The sequence below is a fragment of the Rhinatrema bivittatum genome, chromosome 2 (genome assembly GCF_901001135.1).
Source record: "Rhinatrema bivittatum chromosome 2, aRhiBiv1.1, whole genome shotgun sequence".
Lineage (NCBI taxonomy): Eukaryota > Metazoa > Chordata > Amphibia > Gymnophiona > Rhinatrematidae > Rhinatrema > Rhinatrema bivittatum.
The window spans coordinates 299,842,040-299,868,452 of NC_042616.1; positions in this window are offsets into that span (position 1 = coordinate 299,842,040).

The window sequence follows — 26,413 nt, forward strand, 5'->3', positions numbered from 1 at the left end:
CATCCTCTTCAGTAAACACCGAAGCAAAGAAATCATTTAATCTTTCCGCGATGGCCTTATCTTCTCTAAGTGCCCCTTTAACCCCTCGATCATCTAACGGTCCAACTGACTCCCTCACAGGCTTTCTGCTTCGGATATATTTAAAAAAGTTTTTACTGTGAGTTTTTGCCTCTACAGCCAACTTCTTTTCAAATTCTCTCTTAGCCTGTCTTATCAATGTCTTACATTTAACTTGCCAATGTTTATGCTTTATCCTATTTTCTTCTGTTGGATCCTTCTTCCAATTTTTGAATGAAGATCTTTTGGCTAAAATAGCTTCTTTCACCTCCCCTTTTAACCATGCCGGTAATCGTTTTGCCTTCTTTCCACCTTTCTTAATGTGTGGAATACATCTGGACTGTGCTTCTAGAATGGTATTTTTTAACAATGACCACGCCTCTTGGACATTTTTTACTTTTGTAGCTGCTCCTTTCAGTTTTTTTCTAACAATTTTTCTCATTTTATCAAAGTTTCCCTTTTGAAAGTTTAGCACGAGAGCCTTGGATTTGCACACTGTTCCTTTTCCAGTCATTAAATCAAATCTGATCATATTATGATCACTATTGCCAAGCGGCCCCACCACCGTTACCTCTCTCACCAAGTCCTGTGCTCCACTGAGAATTAGATCTAAAATTGCTCCCTCTCTCGTCGGTTCCTGAACCATTTGCTCCATAAAGCTATCATTTATTCCATCCAGGAACGTTATCTCTCTAGCGTGACCCGATGATACATTTACCCAGTCTATATTGGGGTAATTGAAGTCTCCCATTATTACTGCACTACCAATTTGGTTGGCTTCCCTAATTTCTCTTAGCATTTCACTGTCCATCTCACCATCTTGACCAGGTGGACGGTAGTATACCCCTATCACTGTAGTCTTCCCTGATACACAAGGGATTTCTAACCATAAAGATTCAATTTTGTATTTAGTCTCATGCAGGTGTTGTGATCTTCCTGCACACAGTGCCCTGTCCCTGATACCAGGGGTGTTGTGATCTTCTTGCATGCAGTGCCCTATCCCTATTAATACCAGGAGTGTTGTGATCTTCCTGCACACAGTGCCCTATCCCTAATACCAGGGGTGTTGTGATCTTCCTCCACACAGTGCCCTATTCCTGATACCAGGAGTATTGTGATCTTCCTGCACGCAGTGCCCTATCCCTGATACCGGGATGTGTTCAAGAAGATCACAACACCCCCGGTAACCGGGATAGGGCACTGCATGCAGGAAGATCACAACACCCCCGGTATCAGGAATAGGGCACTGTGTGCAGGAAGATCACAACACCTCTGGTATTAGGGATAGGGCACTGTGTGCAGGAAGATCACAACACTCCTGGTATTAATAGGGATAGGGCACTGCATGCAGGAAGATCACAACACCCCTGGTATCAGGGATAGGGCACTGTGTGCAGGAAGATCACAACACCCCGGAGGAGTGAGGGTCAGGCAGCTCCCCCCTGTCTGTGAAGCCAGCCTCTCACTAGTAATGCAGGGAAGGAGCTGTTTCAGCCTCACCATCCTCCCCCCCCCCCCCCTCACCCACACACCATTCACTGGCTGGGACATGGGGGAGGGGAGGAGTGAGGGTCAGGAAGCTCCCCCCTGTCTGTGAAGCCAGCCTCTCACTAGTAATGCAGGGAGGGAGCTGTTTCAGCCTCACTATCCTCCCCCCCCCTCACCCACACACCATTCACTGGCTGGGACATGGGGGAGGGGAGGAGTGAGGGTCAGGAAGCTCCCCCCTGTCTGTGAAGCCAGCCTCTCACTAGTAATGCAGGCGGGATAGGGCACTGCATGCAGGAAGATCACAACACCCCTGGTGTCAGGGTTAGGGCACTGTGTGCAGGAAGATCACATCTCCCCTGGTGTCAGGGTTAGGGCACTGTGTGCAGGAAGATCACAACACTCCTGGTATTAATAGGGATAGGGCACTGTGTGCAGGAAGATCACATCTCCCCTGGTGTCAGGGTTAGGGCACTGTGTGCAGGAAGATCACAACACTCCTGGTATTAATAGGGATAGGGCACTGTGTGCAGGAAGATCACAACACTCCTGGTATTAATAGGGATAAGGCACTGTGTGCAGTAAGATCACAACACCCCTGGTGTCAGGGTTAGGTCACTGTGTGCAGGAAGATCACAACACCCCTGGTATCAGGGTTAGGGCACTGTGTGCAGGAAGATCACAACACTCCTGGTATTAATAGGGATAGGGCACTGTGTGCAGGAAGATCACAACACCCCTGGTGCCAGGGTTAGGGCACTGTGTGCAGGAAGATCACAACACTCCTGGTATTAATAGGGATAGGGCACTGTGTGCAGGAAGATCACATCACCCCTGGTGTCAGGGTTAGGGCACTGTGTACAGGAAGATCACAACACTCCTGGTATTAATAGGGATAGGGCACTGTGTGCAGGAAGATCACAACACCCCTGGTATCAGGGTTAGGGCACTGTGTGCAGGAAGATCACAACACTCCTGGTATTAATAGGGATAGGGCACTGTGTCCAGGAAGATCACAACACCCCTGGTGCCAGGGTTAGGGCACTGTGTGCAGGAAGATCACAACACTCCTGGTATTAATAGGGATAGGGCACTGTGTGCAGGAAGATCACATCACCCCTGGTGTCAGGGTTAGGGCACTGTGTACAGGAAGATCACAACACTCCTGGTATTAATAGGGATAGGGCACTGTGTGCAGGAAGATCACAACACTCCTGGTATTAATAGGGATAGGGCACTGTGTGCAGGAAGATCACATCACCCCTGGTGTCAGGGTTAGGGCACTGTGTACAGGAAGATCACAACACTCCTGGTATTAATAGGGATAGGGCACTGTGTGCTAGGGATGTGAATCGTGTCCTCGATCGTCTTAACGATCGATTTCGGCTGGGAGGGGGAGGGAATCGTATTGTTGCCGTTTGGGGGGGTAAAATATCGTGAAAAATCGTGAAAAATCGTGAAACATCTAAAAATCTAAAAATCGCAAAACCGGCACATTAAAACCCCCTAAAACCCACCCCCGACCCTTTAAATTAAATCCCCCACCCTCCCGAACCCCCCCCAAATGAGTTAAATAACCTGCGGGTCCAGCGGCGGTCCGGAACGGCAGCGGTCCGGAACGGGCTCCTGCTCCTGAATCTTGTTGTCTTCAGTCGGCGCCATTTTCCAAAATGGCGCCGAAAAATGGCGGCGGCCATAGACGAACACGATTGGACGGCAGGAGGTCCTTCCGGACCCCCGCTGGACTTTTGGCAAGTCTCGTGGGGGTCAGGAGGCCCCCCACAAGCTGGCCAAAAGTTACTGGAGGTCCAGCGGGGGTCAGGGAGCGATTTCCCGCCGCGAATCGTTTTCGTACGGAAAATGGCGCCGGCAGGAGATCGACTGCAGGAGGTCGTTCAGCGAGGGTTCCGGCGCCTCGCTGAACAACCTCCTGCAGTCGATCTCCTGCCGGCGCCATTTTCCGTACGAAAACGATTCGCGGCGGGAAATCGCTCCCTGACCCCCGCTGGACCTCCAGGAACTTTTGGCCAGCTTGTGGGGGACCTCCTGACCCCCACGAGACTTGCCAAAAGTCCAGCGGGGGTCCGGAAGGACCTCCTGCCGTCCAATCGTGTTCGTCTATGGCCGCCGCCATTTTTCGGCGCCATTTTGGAAAATGGCGCCGGCTGAAGACAACAAGATTCAGGAGCAGGAGCCCGTTCCGGACCGCTGCCGTTCCGGACCGCCGCTGGACCCGCAGGTTATTTAACTCATTTGGGGGGGGTTCGGGAGGGTGGGGGATTTAATTTAAAGGGTCGGGGGTGGGTTTTAGGGGGTTTTAGTGTGCCGGCTCACGATTCTAACGATTTATAACGATAAATCGTTAGAATCTCTATTGTATTGTGTTCCATAACGGTTTAAGACGATATTAAAATTATCGGACGATAATTTTAATCGTCCTAAAACGATTCACATCCCTACTGTGTGCAGGAAGATCACAACACTCCTGGTATTAATAGGGATAGGGCACTGTGTGCAGGAAGATCACAACACCCCTGGTATCAGGGTTAGGGCACTGTGTGCAGGAAGATCACAACACTCCTGGTATTAATAGGGATAGGGCACTGTGTACAGGAAGATCACAACACCCCTGGTGTAAGGGTTAGGGCACTGTGTGCAGGAAGATCACAACACCCCTGGTATCAGGGTTAGGGCACAAGTTCTAGTCACATTGGCTGATCACATTACTTTTTTTGTCAAGCTACCAACTGTTTCCATTTCCCATCCCCCATATATTGTCAGTGGGAACCTTGGTAACATGAATAAATAAGAGGGTAGCCAATAGGAATACATATTCTTTCCTAAACTGACCTTAACTGACCTGAAAAGTGTCAAATTGTATCATTTTCTGTTAGTGCGCACTAATCGGAAAAAACAATTTTTTAACTAAAAAATCGTGCCAAACACGATTTTCTTCTCCTGCCAGACGATTTCAATCGTTAAGATGATAGGGCACACGATTCACATCCCTAGAAAATACCTCCCCTCTCCAAACAAATGCCCCCTGTATTAAAACCCTCCAGCAGTAGGATCCCCCCTGCCCCCTCAGTCCACCCTCACCCAAAATAAAACATCATCATTGTAGTCTAGTAGGTCTCCTCATCTCTTCCGCCACTTCCCTTTATATTAAAAATAGATTTTGGTTGTCTAGTGAGGCTTCTAGACCCTTAGAAACCCCCCCCCCCACCCCACATGATGGGGCAAAGCTTTCTCTGCAAGCAAGTTGTAAAATTTGCAAGCATTAGAGGGCAATTTTCAAAGGGATTTCTGCAAGTAAATGAGTGTTTACCACAGACTTCCACCTTTTACCGCTGCATGGTATGCATGGCATGTGTCCTGTCCACAGCATGTGGACTTTTCTCTAGAGATGTGAATCGTGTCCTCGATCGTCTTAACGATCGATTTCGGCTGGGAGGGGGAGGGAATCGTATTGTTGCCGTTTGGGGGGGTAAAATATCGTGATATATCGTTAAAATCGTTTAAAACCCGCTAAACCCACCCCCGACCCTTTAAATTAAATCCCCCCACCCTCCCGAACCCCCCCCAAATGACTTAAATTACCTGGTGGTCCAGCGGGGGTCCGGAACGGCAGCGGTCCGGAACGGGCTCCTGCTACTGAATCTTGTTGTCTTCGGCCGGCGCCATTTTCCAAAATGGCGCCGAAAAATGGCGGCGGCCATAGACGAACACGATTGGACGGCAGGAGGTCCTTCCGGACCCCCGCTGGACTTTTGGCAAGTCTCGTGGGGGTCAGGAGGCCCCCCACAAGCTGGCCAAAAGTTACTGGAGGTCCAGCGGGGGTCAGGGAGCGATTTCCCGCCGCGAATCGTTTTCGTACGGAAAATGGCGCCGGCAGGAGATCGACTGCAGGAGGTCGTTCAGCGAGGGTTCCGGCGCCTCGCTGAACGACCTCCTGCAGTCGATCTCCTGCCGGCGCCATTTTCCGTACGGAAAACGATTCGCGGCGGGAAATCGCTCCCTGACCCCCGCTGGACCTCCAGGAACTTTTGGCCAGCTTGGGGGGGGCCTCCTGACCCCCACAAGACTTGCCAAAAGTCCAGCGGGGGTCCGGAAGGACCTCCTGCCGTCGAATCCTGTTGGTCTATGGCCGCCGCCATTTTTCGGTGCCATTTTGGAAAATGGCGCCGGCCGAAGACAACTAGATTCAGTAGCAGGAGCCCGTTCCGGACCGCTGCCGTTCCGGACCCCCAGGTAATTTAAGTCATTTGGGGGGGGGTTCGGGAGGGTTGGGGATTGAAGGAGGTAGGATTTGGCAAGGAAATGTTTAAGTTATTTGGGGGGGGTTCGGGAGGGTGGGGGATTTAATTTAAAGGGTCGGGGGTGGGTTTTAGCGGGTTTTAGTGTGCCGGCTCACGATTCTAACGATTTATAACGATAAATCGTTAGAATCTCTATTGTATTGTGTTCCATAACGGTTTAAGACGATATTAAAATTATCGGACGATAATTTTAATCGTCCTAAAACGATTCACATCCCTACTTTTCTCTACAGGGAACAGAGTAGCATTGGGCCCAGGGTGAGGGTGACATCCAACCGTTCCTTCAAAGTCCATCCAGAGTTTATTTTCAGTTTTTCTGCCCACTTCCTGCAGGATGTTTGCGCTTACAAACTCTGGGTACTTTTAAACTGTGGTTCCCTCCAGACCACAGATTTTCATGGCCTGCAAGTAGAAAAGCAAGCTATTTGAGGTTTGAAATTATCTCTCCCCAACCATGGGTGTAGCATCCATAGTGCACAGTGGTGCACAGGTACCAAAAACTTTAAAGCAAGGTGTGCAGTGTACACCAACTGTGTGAACATCCAGGAGAGTGGTGACACACAGGAGGAAGAGGCCTGCGAGGCCACTGGCAGACCCCATCTCACTGGTGGCCAAGAAGAGGAAGAGGCTCATGAGGCTGCTGGCCGATTCCATCTTGCTGGCAGCCAAGAAGAAGAACAGGCCTGGGAGGCCGCCGGTGAACCCCATCTCGCTGGCGGCGAAGAAAAGAAGCAGAACCAGGAGGCCCCCGGCAGACCCTGTCCCCTTGGCGGTGAAGAAAGAAGAGGTCCAGGAGGTCACCAGTGGCTCAGAAGAGAAAGAAGTCCATTCTCCTGCTTCTCTAAGTAAGCAGGCCTTCAAATCACATGCAGCCAGTATGTGCTCTATGCTGATCTCGTGAATCATGAGATCAGGATAGAAGATGTGCTAATCCCATATGTTTTGAACAGCACAGAGCAGGCATACGAGCAGCAGCAGGAGAACAGGTTCCTTCCTCTTCTCGGCTGCCGGTGGCCTCTCAGGCTTGTGCCTCTTCTTGGCCACAGGCAGGATCGGGTCTATTGTCAGCCCCTTCCAGATCCAATAGAGAGCTTGCCTGTGTTTGTGTGTGTGTGTGTGTGTGTGTATGTGTGTGTGTGTGAGTGAGATAGAGAGAGAATAGTAAGCTGCCTGGGTATGTGTGAATGGTAACTTGTCTGGGTGTGAATGTGTGTAGTGTGAATGGTAACCTACCCGGGTATATGTGTGTGTGTGTGTATGTGTGTGTGTGTGTGTGCCTGCTTGGGGGGCATGTGAATGGGAGCCTGCCTGAGTGTATGTGTGTGTGAGAGAGAACATGTGGGTGTGAGAGCCCATAAGTGAGACAGAGAAGAGCATTTGGGAGTGGGAGCCTGCATGTGAGAGAGATAGTATATGAGGGAGCCTGTGCATGTGGGGGTGTGATAGTGACAGCCTGCATGTGAGAGAGAGCATGTGAGAACATGTGTGTTTGCATGGCAATATGAAGCTATGTGAGAGAGTATATGTGTCTGAAGAGGGGAATGGGCGCTTGCATGTGAGAATGAGAGGCTGTGTGTGTATGTATGTATGGGAGTGGAAGCCTACATGTCATGTAGTACTACAGAAATGCTAAGTAGTAGTCGTAGAACCTGTGTGCTTGTGTGTGAGACAGTATATGGAGTGAGAACCTATGTGTGTGTTTGTGGGAATGGGAACATGCGTGGTGAGAGCCTGTGTGTATGTGTGTGGGAGTGGGAGCCTGTGTATAAATCAGAACATATAAAAGTGAGAGCTTGCAAATGTGTATGGGAATGAGACCTTGCATGTGAAAGATAGCATGTGAGACTGAGAACCTGCATGTGAGAGAGAACATATGAGAGTGGGAGTGTGTGAGAGAAAGCTTATGTGTGAGCCCGCATGTGAGAGAGAGCCTGTGTGTGTGTGTGCATGTGTGTGTATGTGTATGGAGGAAGGAAAGAAGACAGGAGGAGAGAGAAGAAAAAAAGAATAAAAGGGACCCTGAAAAAGGAATAAGGAAAAGACAGACAAAGGGAAAAAAGAGACTGGGATCAACCGATTAGAAAACTAAGATCAGACAACAAAGGTAAAAAAATATATATATTTTGCCTTTCAGCAACTGGAATATGCCATTTTTGAGAACGTGCATTTATTATATATTTGTATTTTGCTTTTCCTTCAGTATTCCAGAGTTCACATAGTCTGGAATACTGTTTCTGTTTCTAATTTGTAGTCCCTTATTCTGTGGTAGGAAAGGGTCTGTCTGTGATGCGCATGTGTAACAGAAGTGTAGTATTTTGACTAGTGTGTAATTTCTCTGTAGGGATTTGTAACAGTCTGGCTTGTTCTGTATGCCCAGTAGGTGGTGTATTAGTGTTTTAGGGCCTTGTGTGTCATACACAGGCTCTCACAGGCATGAATGTGTGAGAGAGAGGAATTGTGTATGAGAGCATTAGCATTTATATGAGAAAGGGACTGTGTGAAAGAATGAATGTGTTAGTATGTGTGTGTGAATGAGAGAGAGAGGAGATAGTTTGGTAGCCCTACCTCCACCAATCAATGATAATCTCAGAGTGAGTGGAAATTAAAAGGTCCCAGGTATGGAGAGCAGGAGATTTTTTAAATTCTTATTAGTTTTAATTATTGGGTGCAATTTGATGTTTCTATTGTTTTGAAATATTTTATTGTTTTTTTGGGTAATATTAGAACATTTTTTGATTGCAGGATGTTTTATTTATCAGATGTTTTGAAATATTTTATTGATGTTTGGGAAATATTAGAATAAATTTATGCAAATGTTTTAAAATTATTGGATGTTTGTCGGCTGGGTTGACATTTATTCTTTTTATTAGCCTGATTTTAATATTATGAATGTTTCATATCTCTTGACTTTACTGCTTCATGTTTTTCAAGGAATGATGATGTTTCTGTTTTTCTATTGTGTACTGCATAATACAGTCAGGCTTCTGGTTTCCAGTTCAGTTTTTGGTGGCAGATCTCTATTGTATTTGATGAAGGTTTGAATGTATTTTAAAGGTCCAATTTATGTGTAACTTGAATTCTTGCTGTGAAAGTTATGGTACTTACCATCACTGACTTTTATGGCATTATGGACCTTTCTTCCTCATTTCTATTTTAAACAGAAGTTTGCTTTTTATTAATTTCATTGGCATGCAGAACATGGTTTTGAATAGTCTTGTTGAAAATATTTTTTCATTCACATATTTTACTGTAACCACTATTAGTAGATTAAGTTATTATTTTAAAGGATGGATTTAGCTTATTTTCCCTCTAAGGATTGTGCTGCTGTGAGCATAAAACTGATAGGCTTTTAGCATCAAAGAAAGTAATGCTCACGAGGTAATTGTAAGAGGGTAGACTGTGTTCTAGGGCACATAGTGTTACGCGTCCCACCTGCGGTCATCCCGCGCACGGGACCGCTCACCTTCGGGGTCACAAAGCGGGTCCCGGTACTGTCTCTCTCGCGGCCCTTGCTAGTCCGGCTAGGCCCCGGCATCCCGCGGCGGTGGTCGCCGGGCCTTCAGTTGCGCACCTGGCCTCACGCCAGGCCTCAGCAGCTCAGCAGCTAGCCACGCCCCTATGCGTGCGCACACAGACCAGCCACCCTGATGTAAATTCCAGAGCAGGGCCTAGTTCCATGGCGCACCCTGATTGAACTCATGTCATAAGGAAGTTCCTGGCCTCACTTCCTTGCCTTGGCAATCGGGTCGGTTTGTTCCTGAGATTGCCCTTGCTCGTGTTCCTGCTTGCTTGCCTAGTCTCGTTCCAGGATCCTTCTGTTCCAGTTCAGTTCCTGCTTGTACCTGCTTCCTTGCCCTGCTTGTTCTGTGTTCGTTGTTCGTCTCCCTGGTCTTACCTTGGACTTACTTTCTGGTAAAGACCTCAGCTTGTTCCTGAACTGCCTGCCGCCTGCCAAAGACCTCAGCTTGTTCCTGACCTGCCTGCCTGCTGCCTGTCAAAGACCTCAGCCTGCTCCTGACCTGCCTGCTCTCCTGCCGCCTGCCAAAGACCTCAGACTGCTCTTTTACCTTGCCTGACCTCTGGATCTTGACCCTTGCTTCGTTGACCACTCCTCGGACTGATTCTTGGACTTTGACCCTGCTTGCCTGGCTTTCCTTGATTCTGGCTCTGTTCCTAGCCTTGTCCTCACCAACTCTATTCTGGTTCGCTCTCCTCCAACCTGTTTCCAGCTTCAAACCCGACTCTGACTCTCCCTGCAAGGCCCACCTAATTCTCAGCGGCCCGGGTCCCTATGGGCTCCTCCCGGGGTGACCTCGGGCTTCCAGTGGTGAAGATCTACACTGCCTCTGTCTCCTTCCATGCTCCGCCCCCTGTGGTCAGTCCCCGTACTGCCACAGGACAGGGGTCCACCCCTGAGTGCAGGACATAGCAGCAGCAAATTTTGTGGTGCACCACCAACTTCAGCAATCACCCTACGTCCATGTCTCCAACTGTGTATTCTCTGAATTAAGTCAACTCAAACTTTTCTTAGATGGACTAATCATGGCAAAGTAACCATGGAAAAATTATATTCTGCATAAATACAGCAAGCAAAGTTCTAGGCAGAAATGTGTGTATAAAATTAAAATCTTCTGGGGTTTGCTTTGCTTTGCTTTAGTGTGAGGCAATGCAATTAGGTTTATACAGTTTTGAACAGCTTTTGGCCAATTCTTTACCTTTATTTCTTTTACATTTATTGTGAAAGATACCATGCTCTATTTCTAATTTTCTAAATTTGATCTCTCATATCTTTTCTTTTTTTTTTTTCTGGTTATGATTTTGTTAATTAAGTCTAACTTGTTTGCATTTCTTTATGTCATAAATTCTTGATATGTAGTTTTAAAGTCCTATAAATATAAAAATTAAAATGATGGCCTATTTTAGTAAGAATTAATAAATATGTTCCTTAATGCCCTCTAAGAATCCTTGATCGCTGCTCTTTTTAAAAATATTCATATACTTGTTCAGGGGCTATAAATGGACATTGCAGAGTATCAGTGAAAGCACATCCATTATCAGAAAGCAAAGGTCATAGAGCACTAACATATAAAGGCTGTGATAATGCTCACAATTATGACAGATGGTGTCTTGGAGCTTTAAAGGAGCCTTTGCTTTTGTCTACATTATATTTCATCTGCCATTTAGATGCCCAATTCCCCATGACAAGGTCCTCATAGTTAACTTGCATTTTGATTATTTAGCATATTTTATCTCATCTGCAAATTTGACCACCTTGACTTGTTAGCCTTTTCCATGTCATTTATGAATATGTTAAACAACACTGCCCTCAGCACAAGATTCCTGGGATCTCCACTGTTTACATCACTCCATTTGGAAAACTGACCATTTAAACCTTCTCTCTGTTTCCTAAAGGCCCTGAAGTGGCTGAGTGAGTTAGAAACTGTTCGAGAAGAAGGCAGCAAAAGGTAGTGGTAAATGGAATTCATTTCAAATAGAGGGGGGAGGGGGGGGTTACCAGTGGTGTGCTGCAGGGATCGGTTCTCAGTCCAGTTCTGTTCAATATTATTGTAAGTGATATAAAAGAAGGGCTAGATAGATATTGCAGAAGGGCTATCAGAAAAGGCTTGCTTTTTTAGCAGATGATACCAAAATCTACAATAGGGTAGAGACATCCTGAAAGGAGTGAAAGAGGAATATTGTGAAACTTGAGAAACAGGCAAGTGTTTGGAAGCTAATAATTAATGCTAAAAAATGCTTCTGGGTTAAAAAAAACCAAAAAAAAACCGAAGGGAGCAATGCAATATACCGGGTGAAGTTCTTCTAAGGACAAAACAAGTGTAACATCTAGGGGTGATCACAGCTGTTGATCGTAAGGTGACCAAACAGGTAGATAGTGCCAGAAGGATGCCTGGATGCATAGGAAGAGGAATAGCCAGCAGGAAAAAATAAGGTGATATCGCCACTGTATAAGTTTGGAGTACTGTGTACAATTCTGAAGAAGATATAAATCAAATATTGTCAGTCCAAACGGCAACTACTAAAATGATCAGTGGTATTCATTTTAAAGCATATGGGGACAGACTTAATGATCTAGGGGCCCAGAAAACAAAGAGGAAGGCGGTCTAAAAAAGCCGTGAGGAACAAAAAAGAAGGTAGCCGGAAGTCCTTCGAGAATTCTTTATTGGTTGCCCGACACTAGGCTTGAGTTTCGCCTAAAAAAGGCTGCTTCAGGGGCTGAACAAACTTTAAAATGGCTTATTCATAAGTCAGCATGATCGGTTGGGTTACATCACAGGCTTCTTTGAATATCTCCAATGAATTTAGAGATTTATTCTTTGATGCAAGCAAATGTTATATATCCATCCATCAATCGGGATCTCCTCGATTGTGGTCAAGAGCAGTTTAAAAATTCAATACGTGTCTGGAATCACACAAAATATATAACATTTGCTTGCATCAAAGAATAAATCTCTAAATTCATTGGAGATATTCAAAGAAGCCTGTGATGTAACCCAACCGATCATGCTGACTTATGAATAAGCCATTTTAAAGTTTGTTCAGCCCCTGAAGCAGCCTTTTTTAGGCGAAACTCAGGCCTAGAGTCGGGCAACCAATAAAGAATTCTCAAAGGACTTCCAGCTACCTTCTTTTTTGTTCCTCAAGACTTAAAGATCTAAACACATATACCCTAGAGGAAAGATGGGATAGAGGAGATATGAGAGAGCTTCAATGTATCAATACACAGGAAACAGCCCTCTTTCAATAGAAAGGAGGCTTTGGAACAAGGTATCATGGGTAAGGTGAAAAGGAGAAATCTAAGAAAATATTTCTTTATGAAAGGATGGTGATCCATGGAACAGCTTCCCAGTGGAGGTGGGGAGACAAACACAAGATCAAAATTCCAAAACATATGGTGCAAGCACAGAAAATCTCTGAGGGTGAGAAAGGGACTATAAAGCTGAGCAGAGGGTGTAGATGGGCAGACTGGATAGGCTGTAGCTGTATGGTCTATATGTGATGTTATTTTCTCTGTTTCTAACTATTATGATTTCAGCTGCTATGCAGCTTCACCGTACCCTGACTATGATGCCTCCCTACCAGTAGATGTCTCCTGTGAGTCCTGCTCAGAACTGTCCTCACCATCTCTTCCTTGGTCTCATGATTCAGCATGTCTTATAGCCTCCCTTTCACCAGGGGACCTCAACAAGCATACTCTTCAGGCTGGCCAAGCTTCTCCTCTCTGTTCTCTCCAAGCCCAGGTCTCTGCTCTATATAATCCAGCCCTGCCATAGCCACCTTGTCAATTCATGTAGTTATGTTTGCCTCCTTGTCTTGGCCTTTGACTTTCTTTCTACTTTTCCTCTAGCTTTGCCTTGTGGCCTTCTTCTAGCCTTCTGCTCCTAGCCTTGCCTTATGGCCTTCGGGCCTTCTGCTCCTAGTTCTACCTGGCAGCCTTTGGGCCTTCTGCTCCTAGCCTTTCCTTGCCTTCTGGCAATCCAGTCTTCTGCTCCTAGCCTTGTCTTATGACTACCTGGCCTTCTTGCTTGTTGCCTTGTCTGTCTTGTGGACTATCTGGTCTCATTCTGTTACCCAGTAGCCTATGGGCAATATGCCTAGTTGCCTTCAGGTGTATTCATTCTGTGTTCTGTGTTGCCTTGCTCAGCCCTTGTTTTGTCTAGTCTTATTCCAGTCCTGTCCTGTCTCAGTCCTGCCCTGTCCTTGTTTGGTGTTTTGTCCTATCCCAGTCCTTTTCCTGTGCTTACTCCTAGAACCAGCTTTGTTCCAGACCTGCCAGTCTCTTCCCAGCTTTGCTGCATCCAGCCTGTCTACAGCCTTGCCTGATCTAGCCTGTCCACAGCCTTGCCTGATGTAGCCTATCTACATCTTTGCCGTATCTAGCCTGTCCACAATCTTGCTTGGTTCAGCCTGTCTACAGCTTCGCCTAACCCAGACTTTGCCTTGCTTGATCTGCCTGTTTTCAGGATTCCCATGTACTTCCTACTAGCCCCTATCACCCAAAGACCCAACCTGCAGGGAAGGGGGCTAGCTAGGGAGAAAACCATCCTATGTCCCATCCTGCAGTCCTGCACTACCCCTCAGGCAATGTTCTCTGAACAGGGAGTGTGTAATACTAGCAGATTAAAAGAACAAGATTGATTCATTGTGCTGTAGGGATGTGCATTCATTTCAAATGAATTACTAAAATACAATGAATATATATTTTAATGAATGGGGGGTTCCCATGAATGAAACAAAAAAATCTTTGACTCATTCATTTATGTTTCCAATTCAAGTCTATGGCCCATTGAAGTTTATATCTATGTATTGCTGAGCAAAAAACAGTTGGTGACTATAGGAAACAACTCCTACCTGTATGACCTCATAGCCTTGACAGAACCAAGGCAGGACAAGGTTGCAAGGAAACCACAGGGAGGACAAATCATGATGCAGCATTTTTTTAAATAGCCTATAGCTGCTATCTGGATCAAGTGATGCTGTCCCTCTCCCACCTTAAAGTTTAGTATGTGCAAAAAATATTCTGTATTTTCTTTTTAGCTCTTGGCAGAAGACATATTTATAGAAGCTCTCACAGAGCTTTACAAAAGCTTAGAAACTTTTGGATTTGACACTGGTAAAGGCTGCTTCTGATATCCTCTGTGCTGCAGTGGACTCACTCATATTGACAGAAAGAAAGGTGGAGGCACTGCTTCTGATTTTGATTGTAGCAGTACTTAATTGCTAGTGAATGTTTCGCCTTTGTCTGGACACTAGTGAGGTGAGCACTGCACACTGACAGACTGAGGAGAACAGTTTTACAAATCTGCCAGTCTTTTTTATTCTGTTTGTTTAACAGTTTTTCTGTGTGTGGATTGGAAAAAAGAATCACAGTCAGCACTCAGTGCACACAGCACACATATACATTGTATCTGTGTGTGTGAGAGAGAGTGACTGACAGTTTCCCATACACACAGTAGAGTTGTACTATGAGTAAGGTACAGTTACAGTATCAATAAATAAATAAAAATTCCTTTGTAATATCCAAAGCTACTGTGAGCGTATTCTTCAACAAATTCCATCATGTCAGAAAAATGGAGAGGAGAAACCTGTTGCCACGAGTCGTCTCTTACCTTCTCCGGCCAGCTGGCCCGCCTCCCTGACGCTGTCCCTCTGTGGCCCGGGGCCGCCATCTTGCAGGTGTGGCAGGAGCCGTGCCAGGGTTCCCATAGTGGCAGGAGTCACCATGAGCCAGCCATCCTCTTTGCGGCCTGAAGGCCACAGTCCCCGGTGTCCTCTGTGGCAGGGAGCCGCTCTTGTTCCTCCTTGGGCGGCAGGGGATCCACCTCCCATGTTGGGGTCTGCCTGAGGCCCGTTCTCCCTGCTTCAGCATCAGCATCTGCAGGGCCGCTGTCCAGGGTCCTGTAGACTTCCTCCTTCCTGCTTCCCTAGGCATGGGACCACATCTTTCTGCCCTTCTTAAAGGGACAGTGAAGGAGTGGTCCTGCTGACTCCTCCTTGGGCATCTCCTTCCTTCAGCCCTACAAAAGAGCTCTTCAGCCAGTCCTTCCTCACCTTTGCAAGGAGCAAGTTCCTCCTTGGAATTTGTCCTTCTGGAGCTGGTCTCCTGAGGACCCCTTGTTCCCTGCTCCTGCTTGGCATTCTTCATCTTCATTGGATCCCACGTTATTCTGTTTCTGGTCTCTTGTCTCCATCCTGATGTTCTGTTCCAGTCCTGATGTTCCGTTCCAGCCCTGATGTCTTTGTCCACGTTCCAGATGTTCTCCACTGTCCAGATGTCCTCAGCTCCACTCTGACCTGTCCCTCCTGGTCCATGACTAGCCTGGCTGGGTTGAGTAGGGCGTGTAGAGGCCCAGTGGTCCGTGACCACCCCCACTAGGGTGTGTAGGGCACTGGTGTGTCTTTTCCATCTGTTGGCACTGAGAAACCTTCTCATCCCTCATTAGACCTCTACCTTGTTCCTGATATCCTGGTGTCCATAATCCTGATGTCTGTCCTTCCCTGGGCAGGCCCCGCTCCCCTCATGGTCCATGACCAGCCGGCTGGCTGTGTAGGGCACATAGGGGACAGAGTGGTCCGCAACCAGCCCTGCCAGGCTGTGTAGGGTGCCTGAGGGACCTTGCTCGCCATCCTCCTTCCTTCTGTTCCTGGACCTCCTGAGGGGATGTCGTTTGTCCTCCTCTCCATCTTGCTCTTCACCGAGTGTCTGTGAGTTGTGGAAGCCCTGCACTCTCTTAAGAGTTCTAGACTTTTAACTACCTGATTTTAACTTGCCTTGCCTTGCCATTCCATGCCTTGTCATGCCATGCCTTGCCTGAGTCTATGTCTTCCTCAACGCCTGAGTCTTCGTCTTCCTCTGCGCCTGAGTCTTCATCCTGTGCCAGATGTCTTCATCCGTCCTTGACCTCTGTCCAGCCTGCCACCCTTGCTGTTACCCAATGGCAGGTCCGAAAGGGCTTGGAGTGGTCAGAGGACCACTCAGAGACCACCATTGCGTTGATGGTCTCAGCAGGGCATGCAGGTCTGGTGAAGGGTCAGGGCCTCCAGATTTCCAGACTAGGTTACAATAAACCAGTGTCCTCAATTTCATCTATTCTTTCACAATTAAATATCAAGAAACAGCATACTTTTTTGAGAAAATGTTTTGAGAAGGATCCTTCCGCCACCCTACAGGCTTCCTATAAATCTTCCCTTCACACCTACAGAACCACTATCCTCAAAACAAAAAGAGATTTCTATGCCTTCAAAATCCACCACTTTCAATATGACACCAGGGCCCTCTTCTCATTCATCTCTGACCTCATTAACACTCCACCCATACCCATCTCTGAAGATGAAGCCAAGGATAAATGTGGAGAACTTGCAGTCTTTTTCCAGGACAAAATCTCCAAGCTCCTGCTGAGGTTCAACTCTTCCTCCCCTCCCCCCCCCCCCCCTCTTCAACCACAATTTATCTGGTGCCTCCTTTACCTCTTTTGAACCGACATCCTCTCTGGAGATTGAAACCCTCCTTAAGAAAATGAAGCCTTCCTCACACCCTTCAGACACTATTCTCACTAAATTATTCCTGACTATACCAAACATAATTGCAAAACCCCTTGCTGAAATTATCAACTGCTCGGACATGTCCCAAAAGCCCTGAAGCAAGCAACATTCAAACCCCTATTGAAGAAACCGAATCTAGACCCTAGAGACCCCTCCAACTTTCATCCAATTTCAAACCTACTTTTTATAGCAAAGTTCTTGGAAAGGGAAGTCAACAACCAACTGAATGACTTTTTAGAAAAACAAAATGTACTCTTCCCCTCCCAATTCGATTTCCAGAAATGTTTTAACACTGAAACCCTCTTAATATCCCTTTCTGACACTCTCATCAAGGGATTAGATAAAGGCCAATCATTCATCCTCGCATTATTGGACATCTCATCAGCTTTCAACACTATCAATCACAACATATTCTTAAATCTTCTCACAGAAATTAGCATATCAGGAATGGCCCTCTGCTGGTTCCAGTCATTCCTTAACGATAGATACTATAAGGAGAGAATTGGTAATAAAGAATCCTCCCCTATAAATCTAACCCGAGGAGTCCCTCAAGGTTCATCCCTATCTCTGACCCTCTTCAATATTTACCTCCTCCCCCTCTGCCTACTCCTATCTAACCTAGGCCTCATCCACTTCATCTATGCGGATGATGTCCAAATTCTTATCCCCAAGTGCTCAAGACCTGGGACCACTGCCTTAAATCAATCAGCCAGATCCTTACCAGCCTCAACCTAGCCCTCAACCCAGAAAAAATGGAACTTCTCATCATCTCCGCTGACCTAAACCATCTCTCCCTACTCACCCCGGCAACACTGACTATATCTACTGCCCAACAAGTAAAAGACCTAGGCGTTAAGATGGACAGTCAGCTGAATCTAAAAAATTTCATTAATACCACAATAAAGGATGGCTTCTTTAAACTTTAAGTTCTAAAGAAATTAAAACCCCTCCTCCACCTCCACGACTTGCGTACTGTCCTCCAAGCTACACTGTTCTCAAAAAATTAACTACTGCAACTCTCTGCTTCTAGGCCTCCCTGTGACTACCATTACACCTCTCCAAATGCTCCAAAACTCAGCAGCAGAATCCTCACTAACACCCGCAAAAAAGAGCACATTACCCATATCCTCAAAGATCTCCACTGGCTCCCTATCCATTTCAGAATAATCCACAAGTGCCTTATGATTATCCACAAGTTTCTACACAACCAACACTCTCTCTGGCTAAACGATACTTTACAATACTATACATTCAATAGGCCTATTGGCTCCACCTACAAGCGAACCCGCCTCACTCCATCTCCCAAGCTGTTCCACCTCACCTCCACCAAGGAACGGGTCTTTTCCTTATCAGCCCCCAAGTTATGGAACTCCATGTCTCCAGATCTATGCTAGGAACACTGTACCCAAACCTTCAAAAAAAAAACTAAAAACATGGCTATTTAAACAAGCCTTTACTTAGCCTCCTCTTAGCCACCCCCTCTAGATGAAACCTCCCCTCCCTTCTTTTCATTATGATGCCCATCCGCCTTTCCATCCTTCCTTCCCCCCATTATAGGTCTCCCTTCCTTGCCTTCCTGCTTCCTTAAACTTAACCAGTTAAGTTATATCCGGTTAAGTTAAACCTGCTGTATGGCATGCATATCTTATCCGATTAACTTAACTAGATAAGTCCAAATATCAGCACATATCCGGCTGTCAGCCAGATAAGTAATGATGCAGTCGAATCGTGTTGTCTACGGCCGGCGCCATTTTGCGCAAAATGGCGGCGCAAAATGGCGCCGGCCGTAGACAACACGATTCGACTGTAGGAGGTCGTTCCGGACCCCCGCTGGACTTTTGGCAAGTCTTGTGGGGGTCAGGAGGCCCCCCCAAGCTGGCCAAAAGTCCCTGGGGGTCCAGCGGGGGTCCGGGAGCGATCTCCTGCTGCAAATTGTTTTTCCGTACGGAAAAACGATTCACATGCAGTCTTGTGGGGGTCAGGAGGCCCCTCCAAGCTGGCCAAAAGTCCCTGGGGGTCCAGCGGGGGTCCGGGAGCGATCTCCTGCCATGAATCGTTTTTCCGTATGGAAAAACCAAAGGTAGCGCCGGCGCCATTTCTACAAGCACCGGAGGTCCGAAAGTAAAAGATCATACCGGGACCCTTCCTCTGGACCCCAGGTAATTTAAGGCATTTTGGAGGGGTTCGGGAGGGTGGGGGATTTATTTTAAAGGGTCGGGGTGGGTTTTAGGGTTGTTTTAGAGTGCCGGTTTTCCCGCCCTCCCCCTTCCCCTCCCCCTTCCCCCGATTTACGATTTTTTGACGATAAATCGGGGGAATTGTTATTATATCACGGCTCTAACGATTTTTGACGATTTAAAATATATCGGACGATATTTTAAATCGTCAAAAAACGATTCACATCCCTACTTGCTTTAGTTAGACGATGTTAGGTTCCATATTAGCAGCCACCACCCAGGAAAAAGATCTAGGCATCATAGTGGATAATACTTTAAAATCGTCAGCTCAGTGTGCTGCAGCAGTCAAAAAAGCAAACAGAATGTTAGGAATTATTAGGAAGGGAATGGTTAATAAAACAGAAAATGTCATAATGCCTCTATATCGCTCCATGGTGAGATCGCACCTTGAATACTGTGTACAATTCTGGTCGCCGCATCTCAAAAAAGATATAGTTGCGATGGAGAAAGTACAGAGAAGGGCATCCAAAATGATAAAGGGAATGGAACAGCTCCCCTATGAGGATAGGCTGAAGAGGTTAGGGTTGTTCAGCTTGGAGAAGAGATGGCTGAGGGGGGATATGATAGAGGTCTTTAAGATCATGAGAGGTCTTGAACAAGTAGATGTGACTCGGTTATTTACACTTTCAAATAATAGAAGGACTAGGGGGCATTCCATGAAGTTAGCAAGTAGCACATTTAAGACTAATTGGAGAAAATTCTTTTTCACTCAGCACACAATAAAGCTCTGGAATTTGTTGCCAGAGGATGTGGTTAATGTAATTAGTGTAGCTGGGTTCAAAAAAGGTTTGGATAAGTTCTTGGAGGAGACGTCCATTAACTGCTATTAATCAAGTTGACTTAGGGAATAGCCACTGCTTTTAATTGCATCAGTAGCATGGGATCTTCTTAGTGTTTAGGTAATTGCCAGGTTCTTGTGGCCTGGTTTGGCCTCTGTTGGAAACAGGATGCTGGGCTTGATGGACCCTTGGTTGGACCCAGCATGGCAATTTCTTATGTTCTTATGCTTTGAGCAATAGCTAGTATCTCTTACAGTACAGGTGTGATCTGTTGCCACCCTTAAAGCACTTAGGCTGAGCATTCCTGCACCAAACAGCTTGCAGATAGTTCCATTTGCAACGTTACTCCTCACATTTCTGTGGTTTAATGGTTGCAGGCCCTTGCTCATCCACTTGCCTGTCACGACTTGTGGGGAATCCTGAAGAGCTGCTATCCTCTACGCTGTGCCTCATGTGATGTAAGTCACTTTTACAGTTAGTGGTGAGCAGAGCAGGTGCACTCCTATACTCACAATGATCTGCTCTGTGTAAAGCATTAAGGCTAGAGAAACTGTTGTCAGCTGATGACTTCATGAGCCTACAAGCTGCCTCCATAGTACATGGCACATGGTTCTGAATGTATAGGCCTACTGCTCCCAGAGGTCTCATGTGGTTGGCAAGATGGCTGATGGCCTTTCTGTGTTGTTCTCTTGCCAGATATGCATTTAGTGCCACCTAAGGCCCTGAGGGGCCCATGTCAGTACCTCAGACTAAGTAAGCGTCATATATGCCTCTGACAGATGTGTTTTATTTCACCAGGTATACATAATCAGTACCGAGGAAAGACTACCAATTCCTCATTAGCAGTTCTGTACAAGCTGCCGCACACATCAATGTTGTTTGATGACCAGCATTCCAGGAACATATACATTGCCCAATTGTAGATGCATAAAGTGCTGCAGGTAGTCCGTACTCAAAAGATAAGTGTGTCAGTGTGCGACTCAGTGAGTGATGTGCTGTGTTACCCTCTGTTAATCTCTGTCTTTGGGGGTGCTGTTGTACTAGGTGGTCTCTCTGTTACCACAGCAATCCACACTCCAGAGTAGGCAATATGTGAGCATTCATTTTGCACACACTGCTTTTGGACAGCAGTGATCGACTGCTTCCACTCTTGAGAAGAGGCACATCTGACAGTTGACCATATGGGCTGCAGTATGCATGGCCTCAGGCCTTGTACGCTAAAATTTCCCCTAGTCTGTTCACTGTTTATACCTAGCATTGAGAGAGGGGCAGAGGTGTGAAACCTGCCAGTGTCACATATCAAATATGCAGTCTTACATGTGTGCGTATTATTTATTTATTTTATTTATTTGTTGATTTTTATATACCGACATTCGTCGGATCATGCCGGTTTACATTGTAACAAATTAACAAGAGAGTGAAATACAATAAACAGGGAAGAGGAAGGGGGAGCAGCAATGAAGGAGGAGAGAGGACAGCAGTAGGAAGGATAGAAAAAGAGAGATTTTATAGGAACATTCAAAATATAAATTAACAATAAACAATATATGTACAGGTGGATATTTGAAAAAAATATAAATTAACAATAGACAATATATGTGCAGGTGGGCTGGTAGGTACCAGACCATTGATGTCAGTGAAAGGGATAGGGGGAGGGGGGGGGAAGGGAGGGACAGGGAAGGATAAGCTAAGGGTGGAGGAGGGGAACTAATAACACAGGGGTAGATTTTAAAAAAGAGCGAGATCGCGTACTTTTGTTCGCGCAGCAGGCGCAAACAAAAGTATGCTGGATTTTATAAGATACGCGCATAGCCGCATGTATCTTATAAAATCCTGGATCGGCGCGCGCAAGGCTGCCGATTTTGGGCAGCCTGCACGTGCCGAGCCGCGCAGCCTGCCTCCGTTCTCTCCGAGGCCGCTCCGAAATCGGAGCGGCCTCGGAGGGAACTTTCTTTCGCCCTCCCCTCACCTTCCCCTCCCTTCCCCTACCTAACCCACCCCCCCCGGCCCTATCTAACCCCCCCCCTTACCTTTGTCCCTCGATTTACGCCTGCTAGAAGCAGACGTAAATCTACACGCGCCAGCGGACTGCTGGCGTGCCGTCATCCGACCCGGGGGCTGGTCCGGAGGCCTTGACCACGCCCCTGGTCCGGCGCCACGCCCCCGGCCCCGCCCCTGAAACGCAGCATCCCCGCCCCCGAAATGCCGTCATTCGGCCCCGCCCCAACACGCCCCCGACACACCCCCGACACGCCCCCTCAAAAAAACCCCGGGACTTACACGCGTCCTGGGGCTCTGCGCGCGCCGGCGGCCTATGCAAAATAGGTGCGCCGGCGCGCGAAGGCCCTGCTCGCGTAAATCCGGGCGGATTTACGCGAGCAGGGCATTTAAAATCCACCCATCAGTATTTAGTAGTCTTTGCTAGGGGGAAGAAACACTGTATTTTGGAGACTTTTTATTATATTATTTTTATTATATTATTTTATTTATTATATTACTATATTAGTTGACATTTGCCTGTAAGGCACACCGTGCAAACCCCACCATGGAGGCTTTTCCACCTAGTAATTGGAGTGGGCCTAACAGTCCAGTTATTTGGGGGTGTGCAAGCTACCCAGAGCTTAAGCTGTCACTGAGGCCTGCCACTTTAAGGAGGGAGGAAGTGGATGTTAAGAAGCTGTCCACTGAATGTGGGTATGCTGGGATGGCAGGAACGAGAAGTGGAAAGGACCATATAATGGCATCGATGTTGGCCTGATTCAGATGAATGGCTTGGATGAGGGTTTAATGGCAGCATGTAGTGAGACACCTGGTGCAGGGGGGTTGTGTGTGTGGGTGGAGTTGGTTTGTTTGGTGGATGCCCGAGGCCTGACAGCAGTTCTATTTGAGAGTCTCTTTTTCCAGACACTGGTCTCCTTAGCCTCCTCTCTGTTGATCATATCATGCACAGTAGACATAGAAGCTGCCACCCCAGGGCACATAATTGTACATTCACTCTGTTCTCTGTATATGCTGGCAGGTTCTTTCTACCATATGTAGGTCAATAGCTTTCCTGTGCTTACATAAAGGTGGTACAGCCATATCTTCTGTAGAATCTAGGGGACAGGTTTTGCTTAGCACTTTTGGTATTTCACTTGTACACTAACCAACCTTTCCCTTCGACACCGCTGTGTACTTGGTGACTGTTGGAATAGAGTGTCAGCTGCTGTATGACAACTAAGGAGGAGGAGTGAGGGAATAGTATCTTGTTGAGAATGTGCACAGGCAAAGAGCAGAGGCCCTAGAGGGCTGCTGCTGCTGTTTGGGACCAGGCAGACTTCCACAGATTGACTGCCATCCCTGTAATGGGCTCTCTTCGGGATCAGGATAAGACCTGAAGGTCATCTTTACCTTACACGTATTATATAGATCCCCAAGGAATGCCAATACAGGGGTGTGAGACAGTCTGTGGAAATCTGCATGGTCCCAAGCAGCATCAGCCCTCTAGGCCTCTGCTGTTGGCCTGTGGACATTCTCAACACAACAATACTCTCTCACTCCTCCTTCCTAGTTGTCACACAGCAGCTGACACTCTGTTCCAACTATCAGCAAGTAGATGTCATATTTGGTTTACTGTGAAAGGTACAAATGGTTGGATACAGATAGCTTTTGAGTCATGACACAAGTGAAAGGGGGGGGGGGTGAAGATCAATTCTTGTGTGATAATGACTCTAACTTCCCCTTAACATTACATAAGAATTACATGTACAAAATATACTGATGGGTAGCTAGCAACTGTCCATCTTACATACAGACCCATTTAAGCAGGAGCTAGCTAAGAGTATGTAGTGTGAAGAAGGCAACACGAGGCTATAGTGAAGGGCTCCAGTAATAAACTTTTTCTTTACCTCTTGCTGTCTTCCTTAGGAGCATACACTAAACGTTCAGTTATATGGTGTAGGCCATATGGTCTTGCCTGCTAGATAAGTGGCTACTTGGAATGTGCAAGGAGATTCTAGCATGCAAATTCATCTGGAGGGCAAATCTTGCACCTAGTGAACCCTTTAAACAAAAACCACACAATGAAGGAGCCAACCAGGAAGTGTATTTTTCAAACCAGTGACCACTTTATTAGGAAAGACATTGTTTGAAATCAAGTCAAAGTCTTAGGTAATCACAATCTACAAGGACAAGACAATAAAGATCACAAAACATTGTAAATTATATGCACAGTATATTCTGTGTAGACTTGTATGTACATTGTTTGAAATGGCATCATTACATATACAGGTTTAGCATCTTATCCTTTTGGCACAATCATGATTATAGCAAAGACCATAGAAAGTGGAAGTGGCACCCCCAATAGCTACAGTACAGCTCTAATGTTGGAGCTGATAGCAGCCTTGCCATGTGAAAAGGCCCCCAGATAGTCCATGTTGAAAGAGTGCACTCAAGGGGACAGTCTAAGGACCAAGACAACAGAGTTCAAGTAAAGGCCCCAGACAGTCCTTGATGAAAGAGTGCACTCAAAGGGACAGCCTAAGGGTGAAGGCAGCAGAGCTCAAGTGAAGGCCCCAGACAGTCCATGTTGAAAGAGTGAACTCAAGGGGACAGCCCTACGGCAAAGGCAGCAGTGTTCAAGTGAAGGCAGCAGGACCAGGACCAAAGAATGCAGCATGGAGGCAGTAGGACCAGGACTAAAGAGTGCAGCATGGAGGCAGGAGGCCCAGGAGAAGACACAGCAGCATGGAGGCAGTAGCAGCATGAGCTGAGATGAGACACCAGAATCTGGAACAGGAGATGAAACATGATGAGAAGAGGAGGCAGCTGGACCGTGACTGGAGGACACATCAAGGAGGATGGAATACAGGCAGAACATCGAGGAGGGTTTTAGATTTAGGCTGCTGGACCACAATGGCTGACAGTAGAACATCCCTTCTGCATGCTGGCACAGGACCTCTGTAGTGAGTATGGGCCCAGCAGGATTCTTCCATCTAGCCTGCACAGGAACTCTGTAGTGAGGATGGGCTCAGCAAGCTTCTGCCATCTAGCCGGCACAGGAACTCTGTAGAGGGGCCTGCTCAAGATTGTTGCTACAACTCTTCTTATTTAGCATTTAATGCCTCAACCTTTGGTCCTTTATGGTCCCTTGCCACATTGTGGCCTGCCACTTGGGGGGGGGGGCATGTTTTTTGGGAGCCTACCCCTCGGTTGTCTGTAAGCCCGGGGAATGCTGTGGGGTGTGTACTCCATTGATGCTTGGAAAGACTCAGATGGCTGCTTGGACATCCTTTGCAGGATCTGTATCAGCATGTTCATCATGCCATTGACTGCTGTGGCCAGTGTCGTAACATTCTGCGTGTTTGCGGCAGTCTGATCTCATAAGATCTGGTTCTGCCTGTTGACAGGCCTCCTGAGGCACACTAGCTCTGCTTGTATTTGTTGGAGGTGTACCTCATGCCTCCTTTCCAGCTGGTCCATCTGCTCATTAGGGATGTGAATCGTTTTTTGACGATTTAAAATATCGTCCGATATATTTTAAATCGTCAAAAATCGTTAAAGGCGATATACAATAGGAATTCCCCCGATTTATCGTCAAAAATCGTAAATCAGGGGAAGGGGGAGGGGAAGGGGGAGGGCGGGAAAACCGTCACACTAAAACAACCCTAAAACCCACCCCGACCCTTTAAAATAAATCCCTCACCCTCCCTCACCCCCCCAAAATGTCTTAAATTACCTGGGGTCCAGTGGGGGGGGGGGGGTGTCCCGGTGTGATCTTCCACTCTCGGGCCACGGGTGCGTTTATAGAAATGGCGCCGGCGCTACCTTTGCCCTGTCATGACAGGGCAAAGGTAGTGCCGGCGCCATTTTGGTTCCTGTCCCCCGACGTCACGAGCGCAGGAGATTGCTCCCGGACCCCCGCTGGACCCCCAGGGACTTTTGGCCAGCTTGGGGGGGCCTCCTGACCCCCACAAGACTTGCCAAAAGTCCAGCGGGGGTCCGGAAGCGACCTCCTGCACTCGAATCGTATTGCCGTATTGCAAAATGGCCATACGGCCGGCGCCATTTTCTATTGCAAAGGAGAGAAGAGGATGCAATACGGCAATATGGCCATACGGCCGGCGCCATTTTGCAATACAAAATGGAAGCCGGCCGTATGGCCATATTGCCGTATTGCAAAATGGCGCCGGCCGTATGGCTATATGGCCGGCGCCATTTTGCAATATGGCAATACGATTCGAGTGCAGGAGGTCGCTTCCGGACCCCTCCGCTGGACTTTTGGCAAGTCTTGTGGGGGTCAGGAGGCCCCCCCAAGTTGGCCAAAAGTCCCTGGGGGTCCAGCGGGGGTCCGGGAGCAATCTCCTGCGCTCGTGACGTCGGGGGGACAGGAACCAAAATGGCGCCGGCGCTACCTTTGCCCTGTGCAAAGGTAGCGCCGGCGCCATTTCTATAAACGCACCCGTGGCCCGAGAGTGGAAGATCACACGGGACC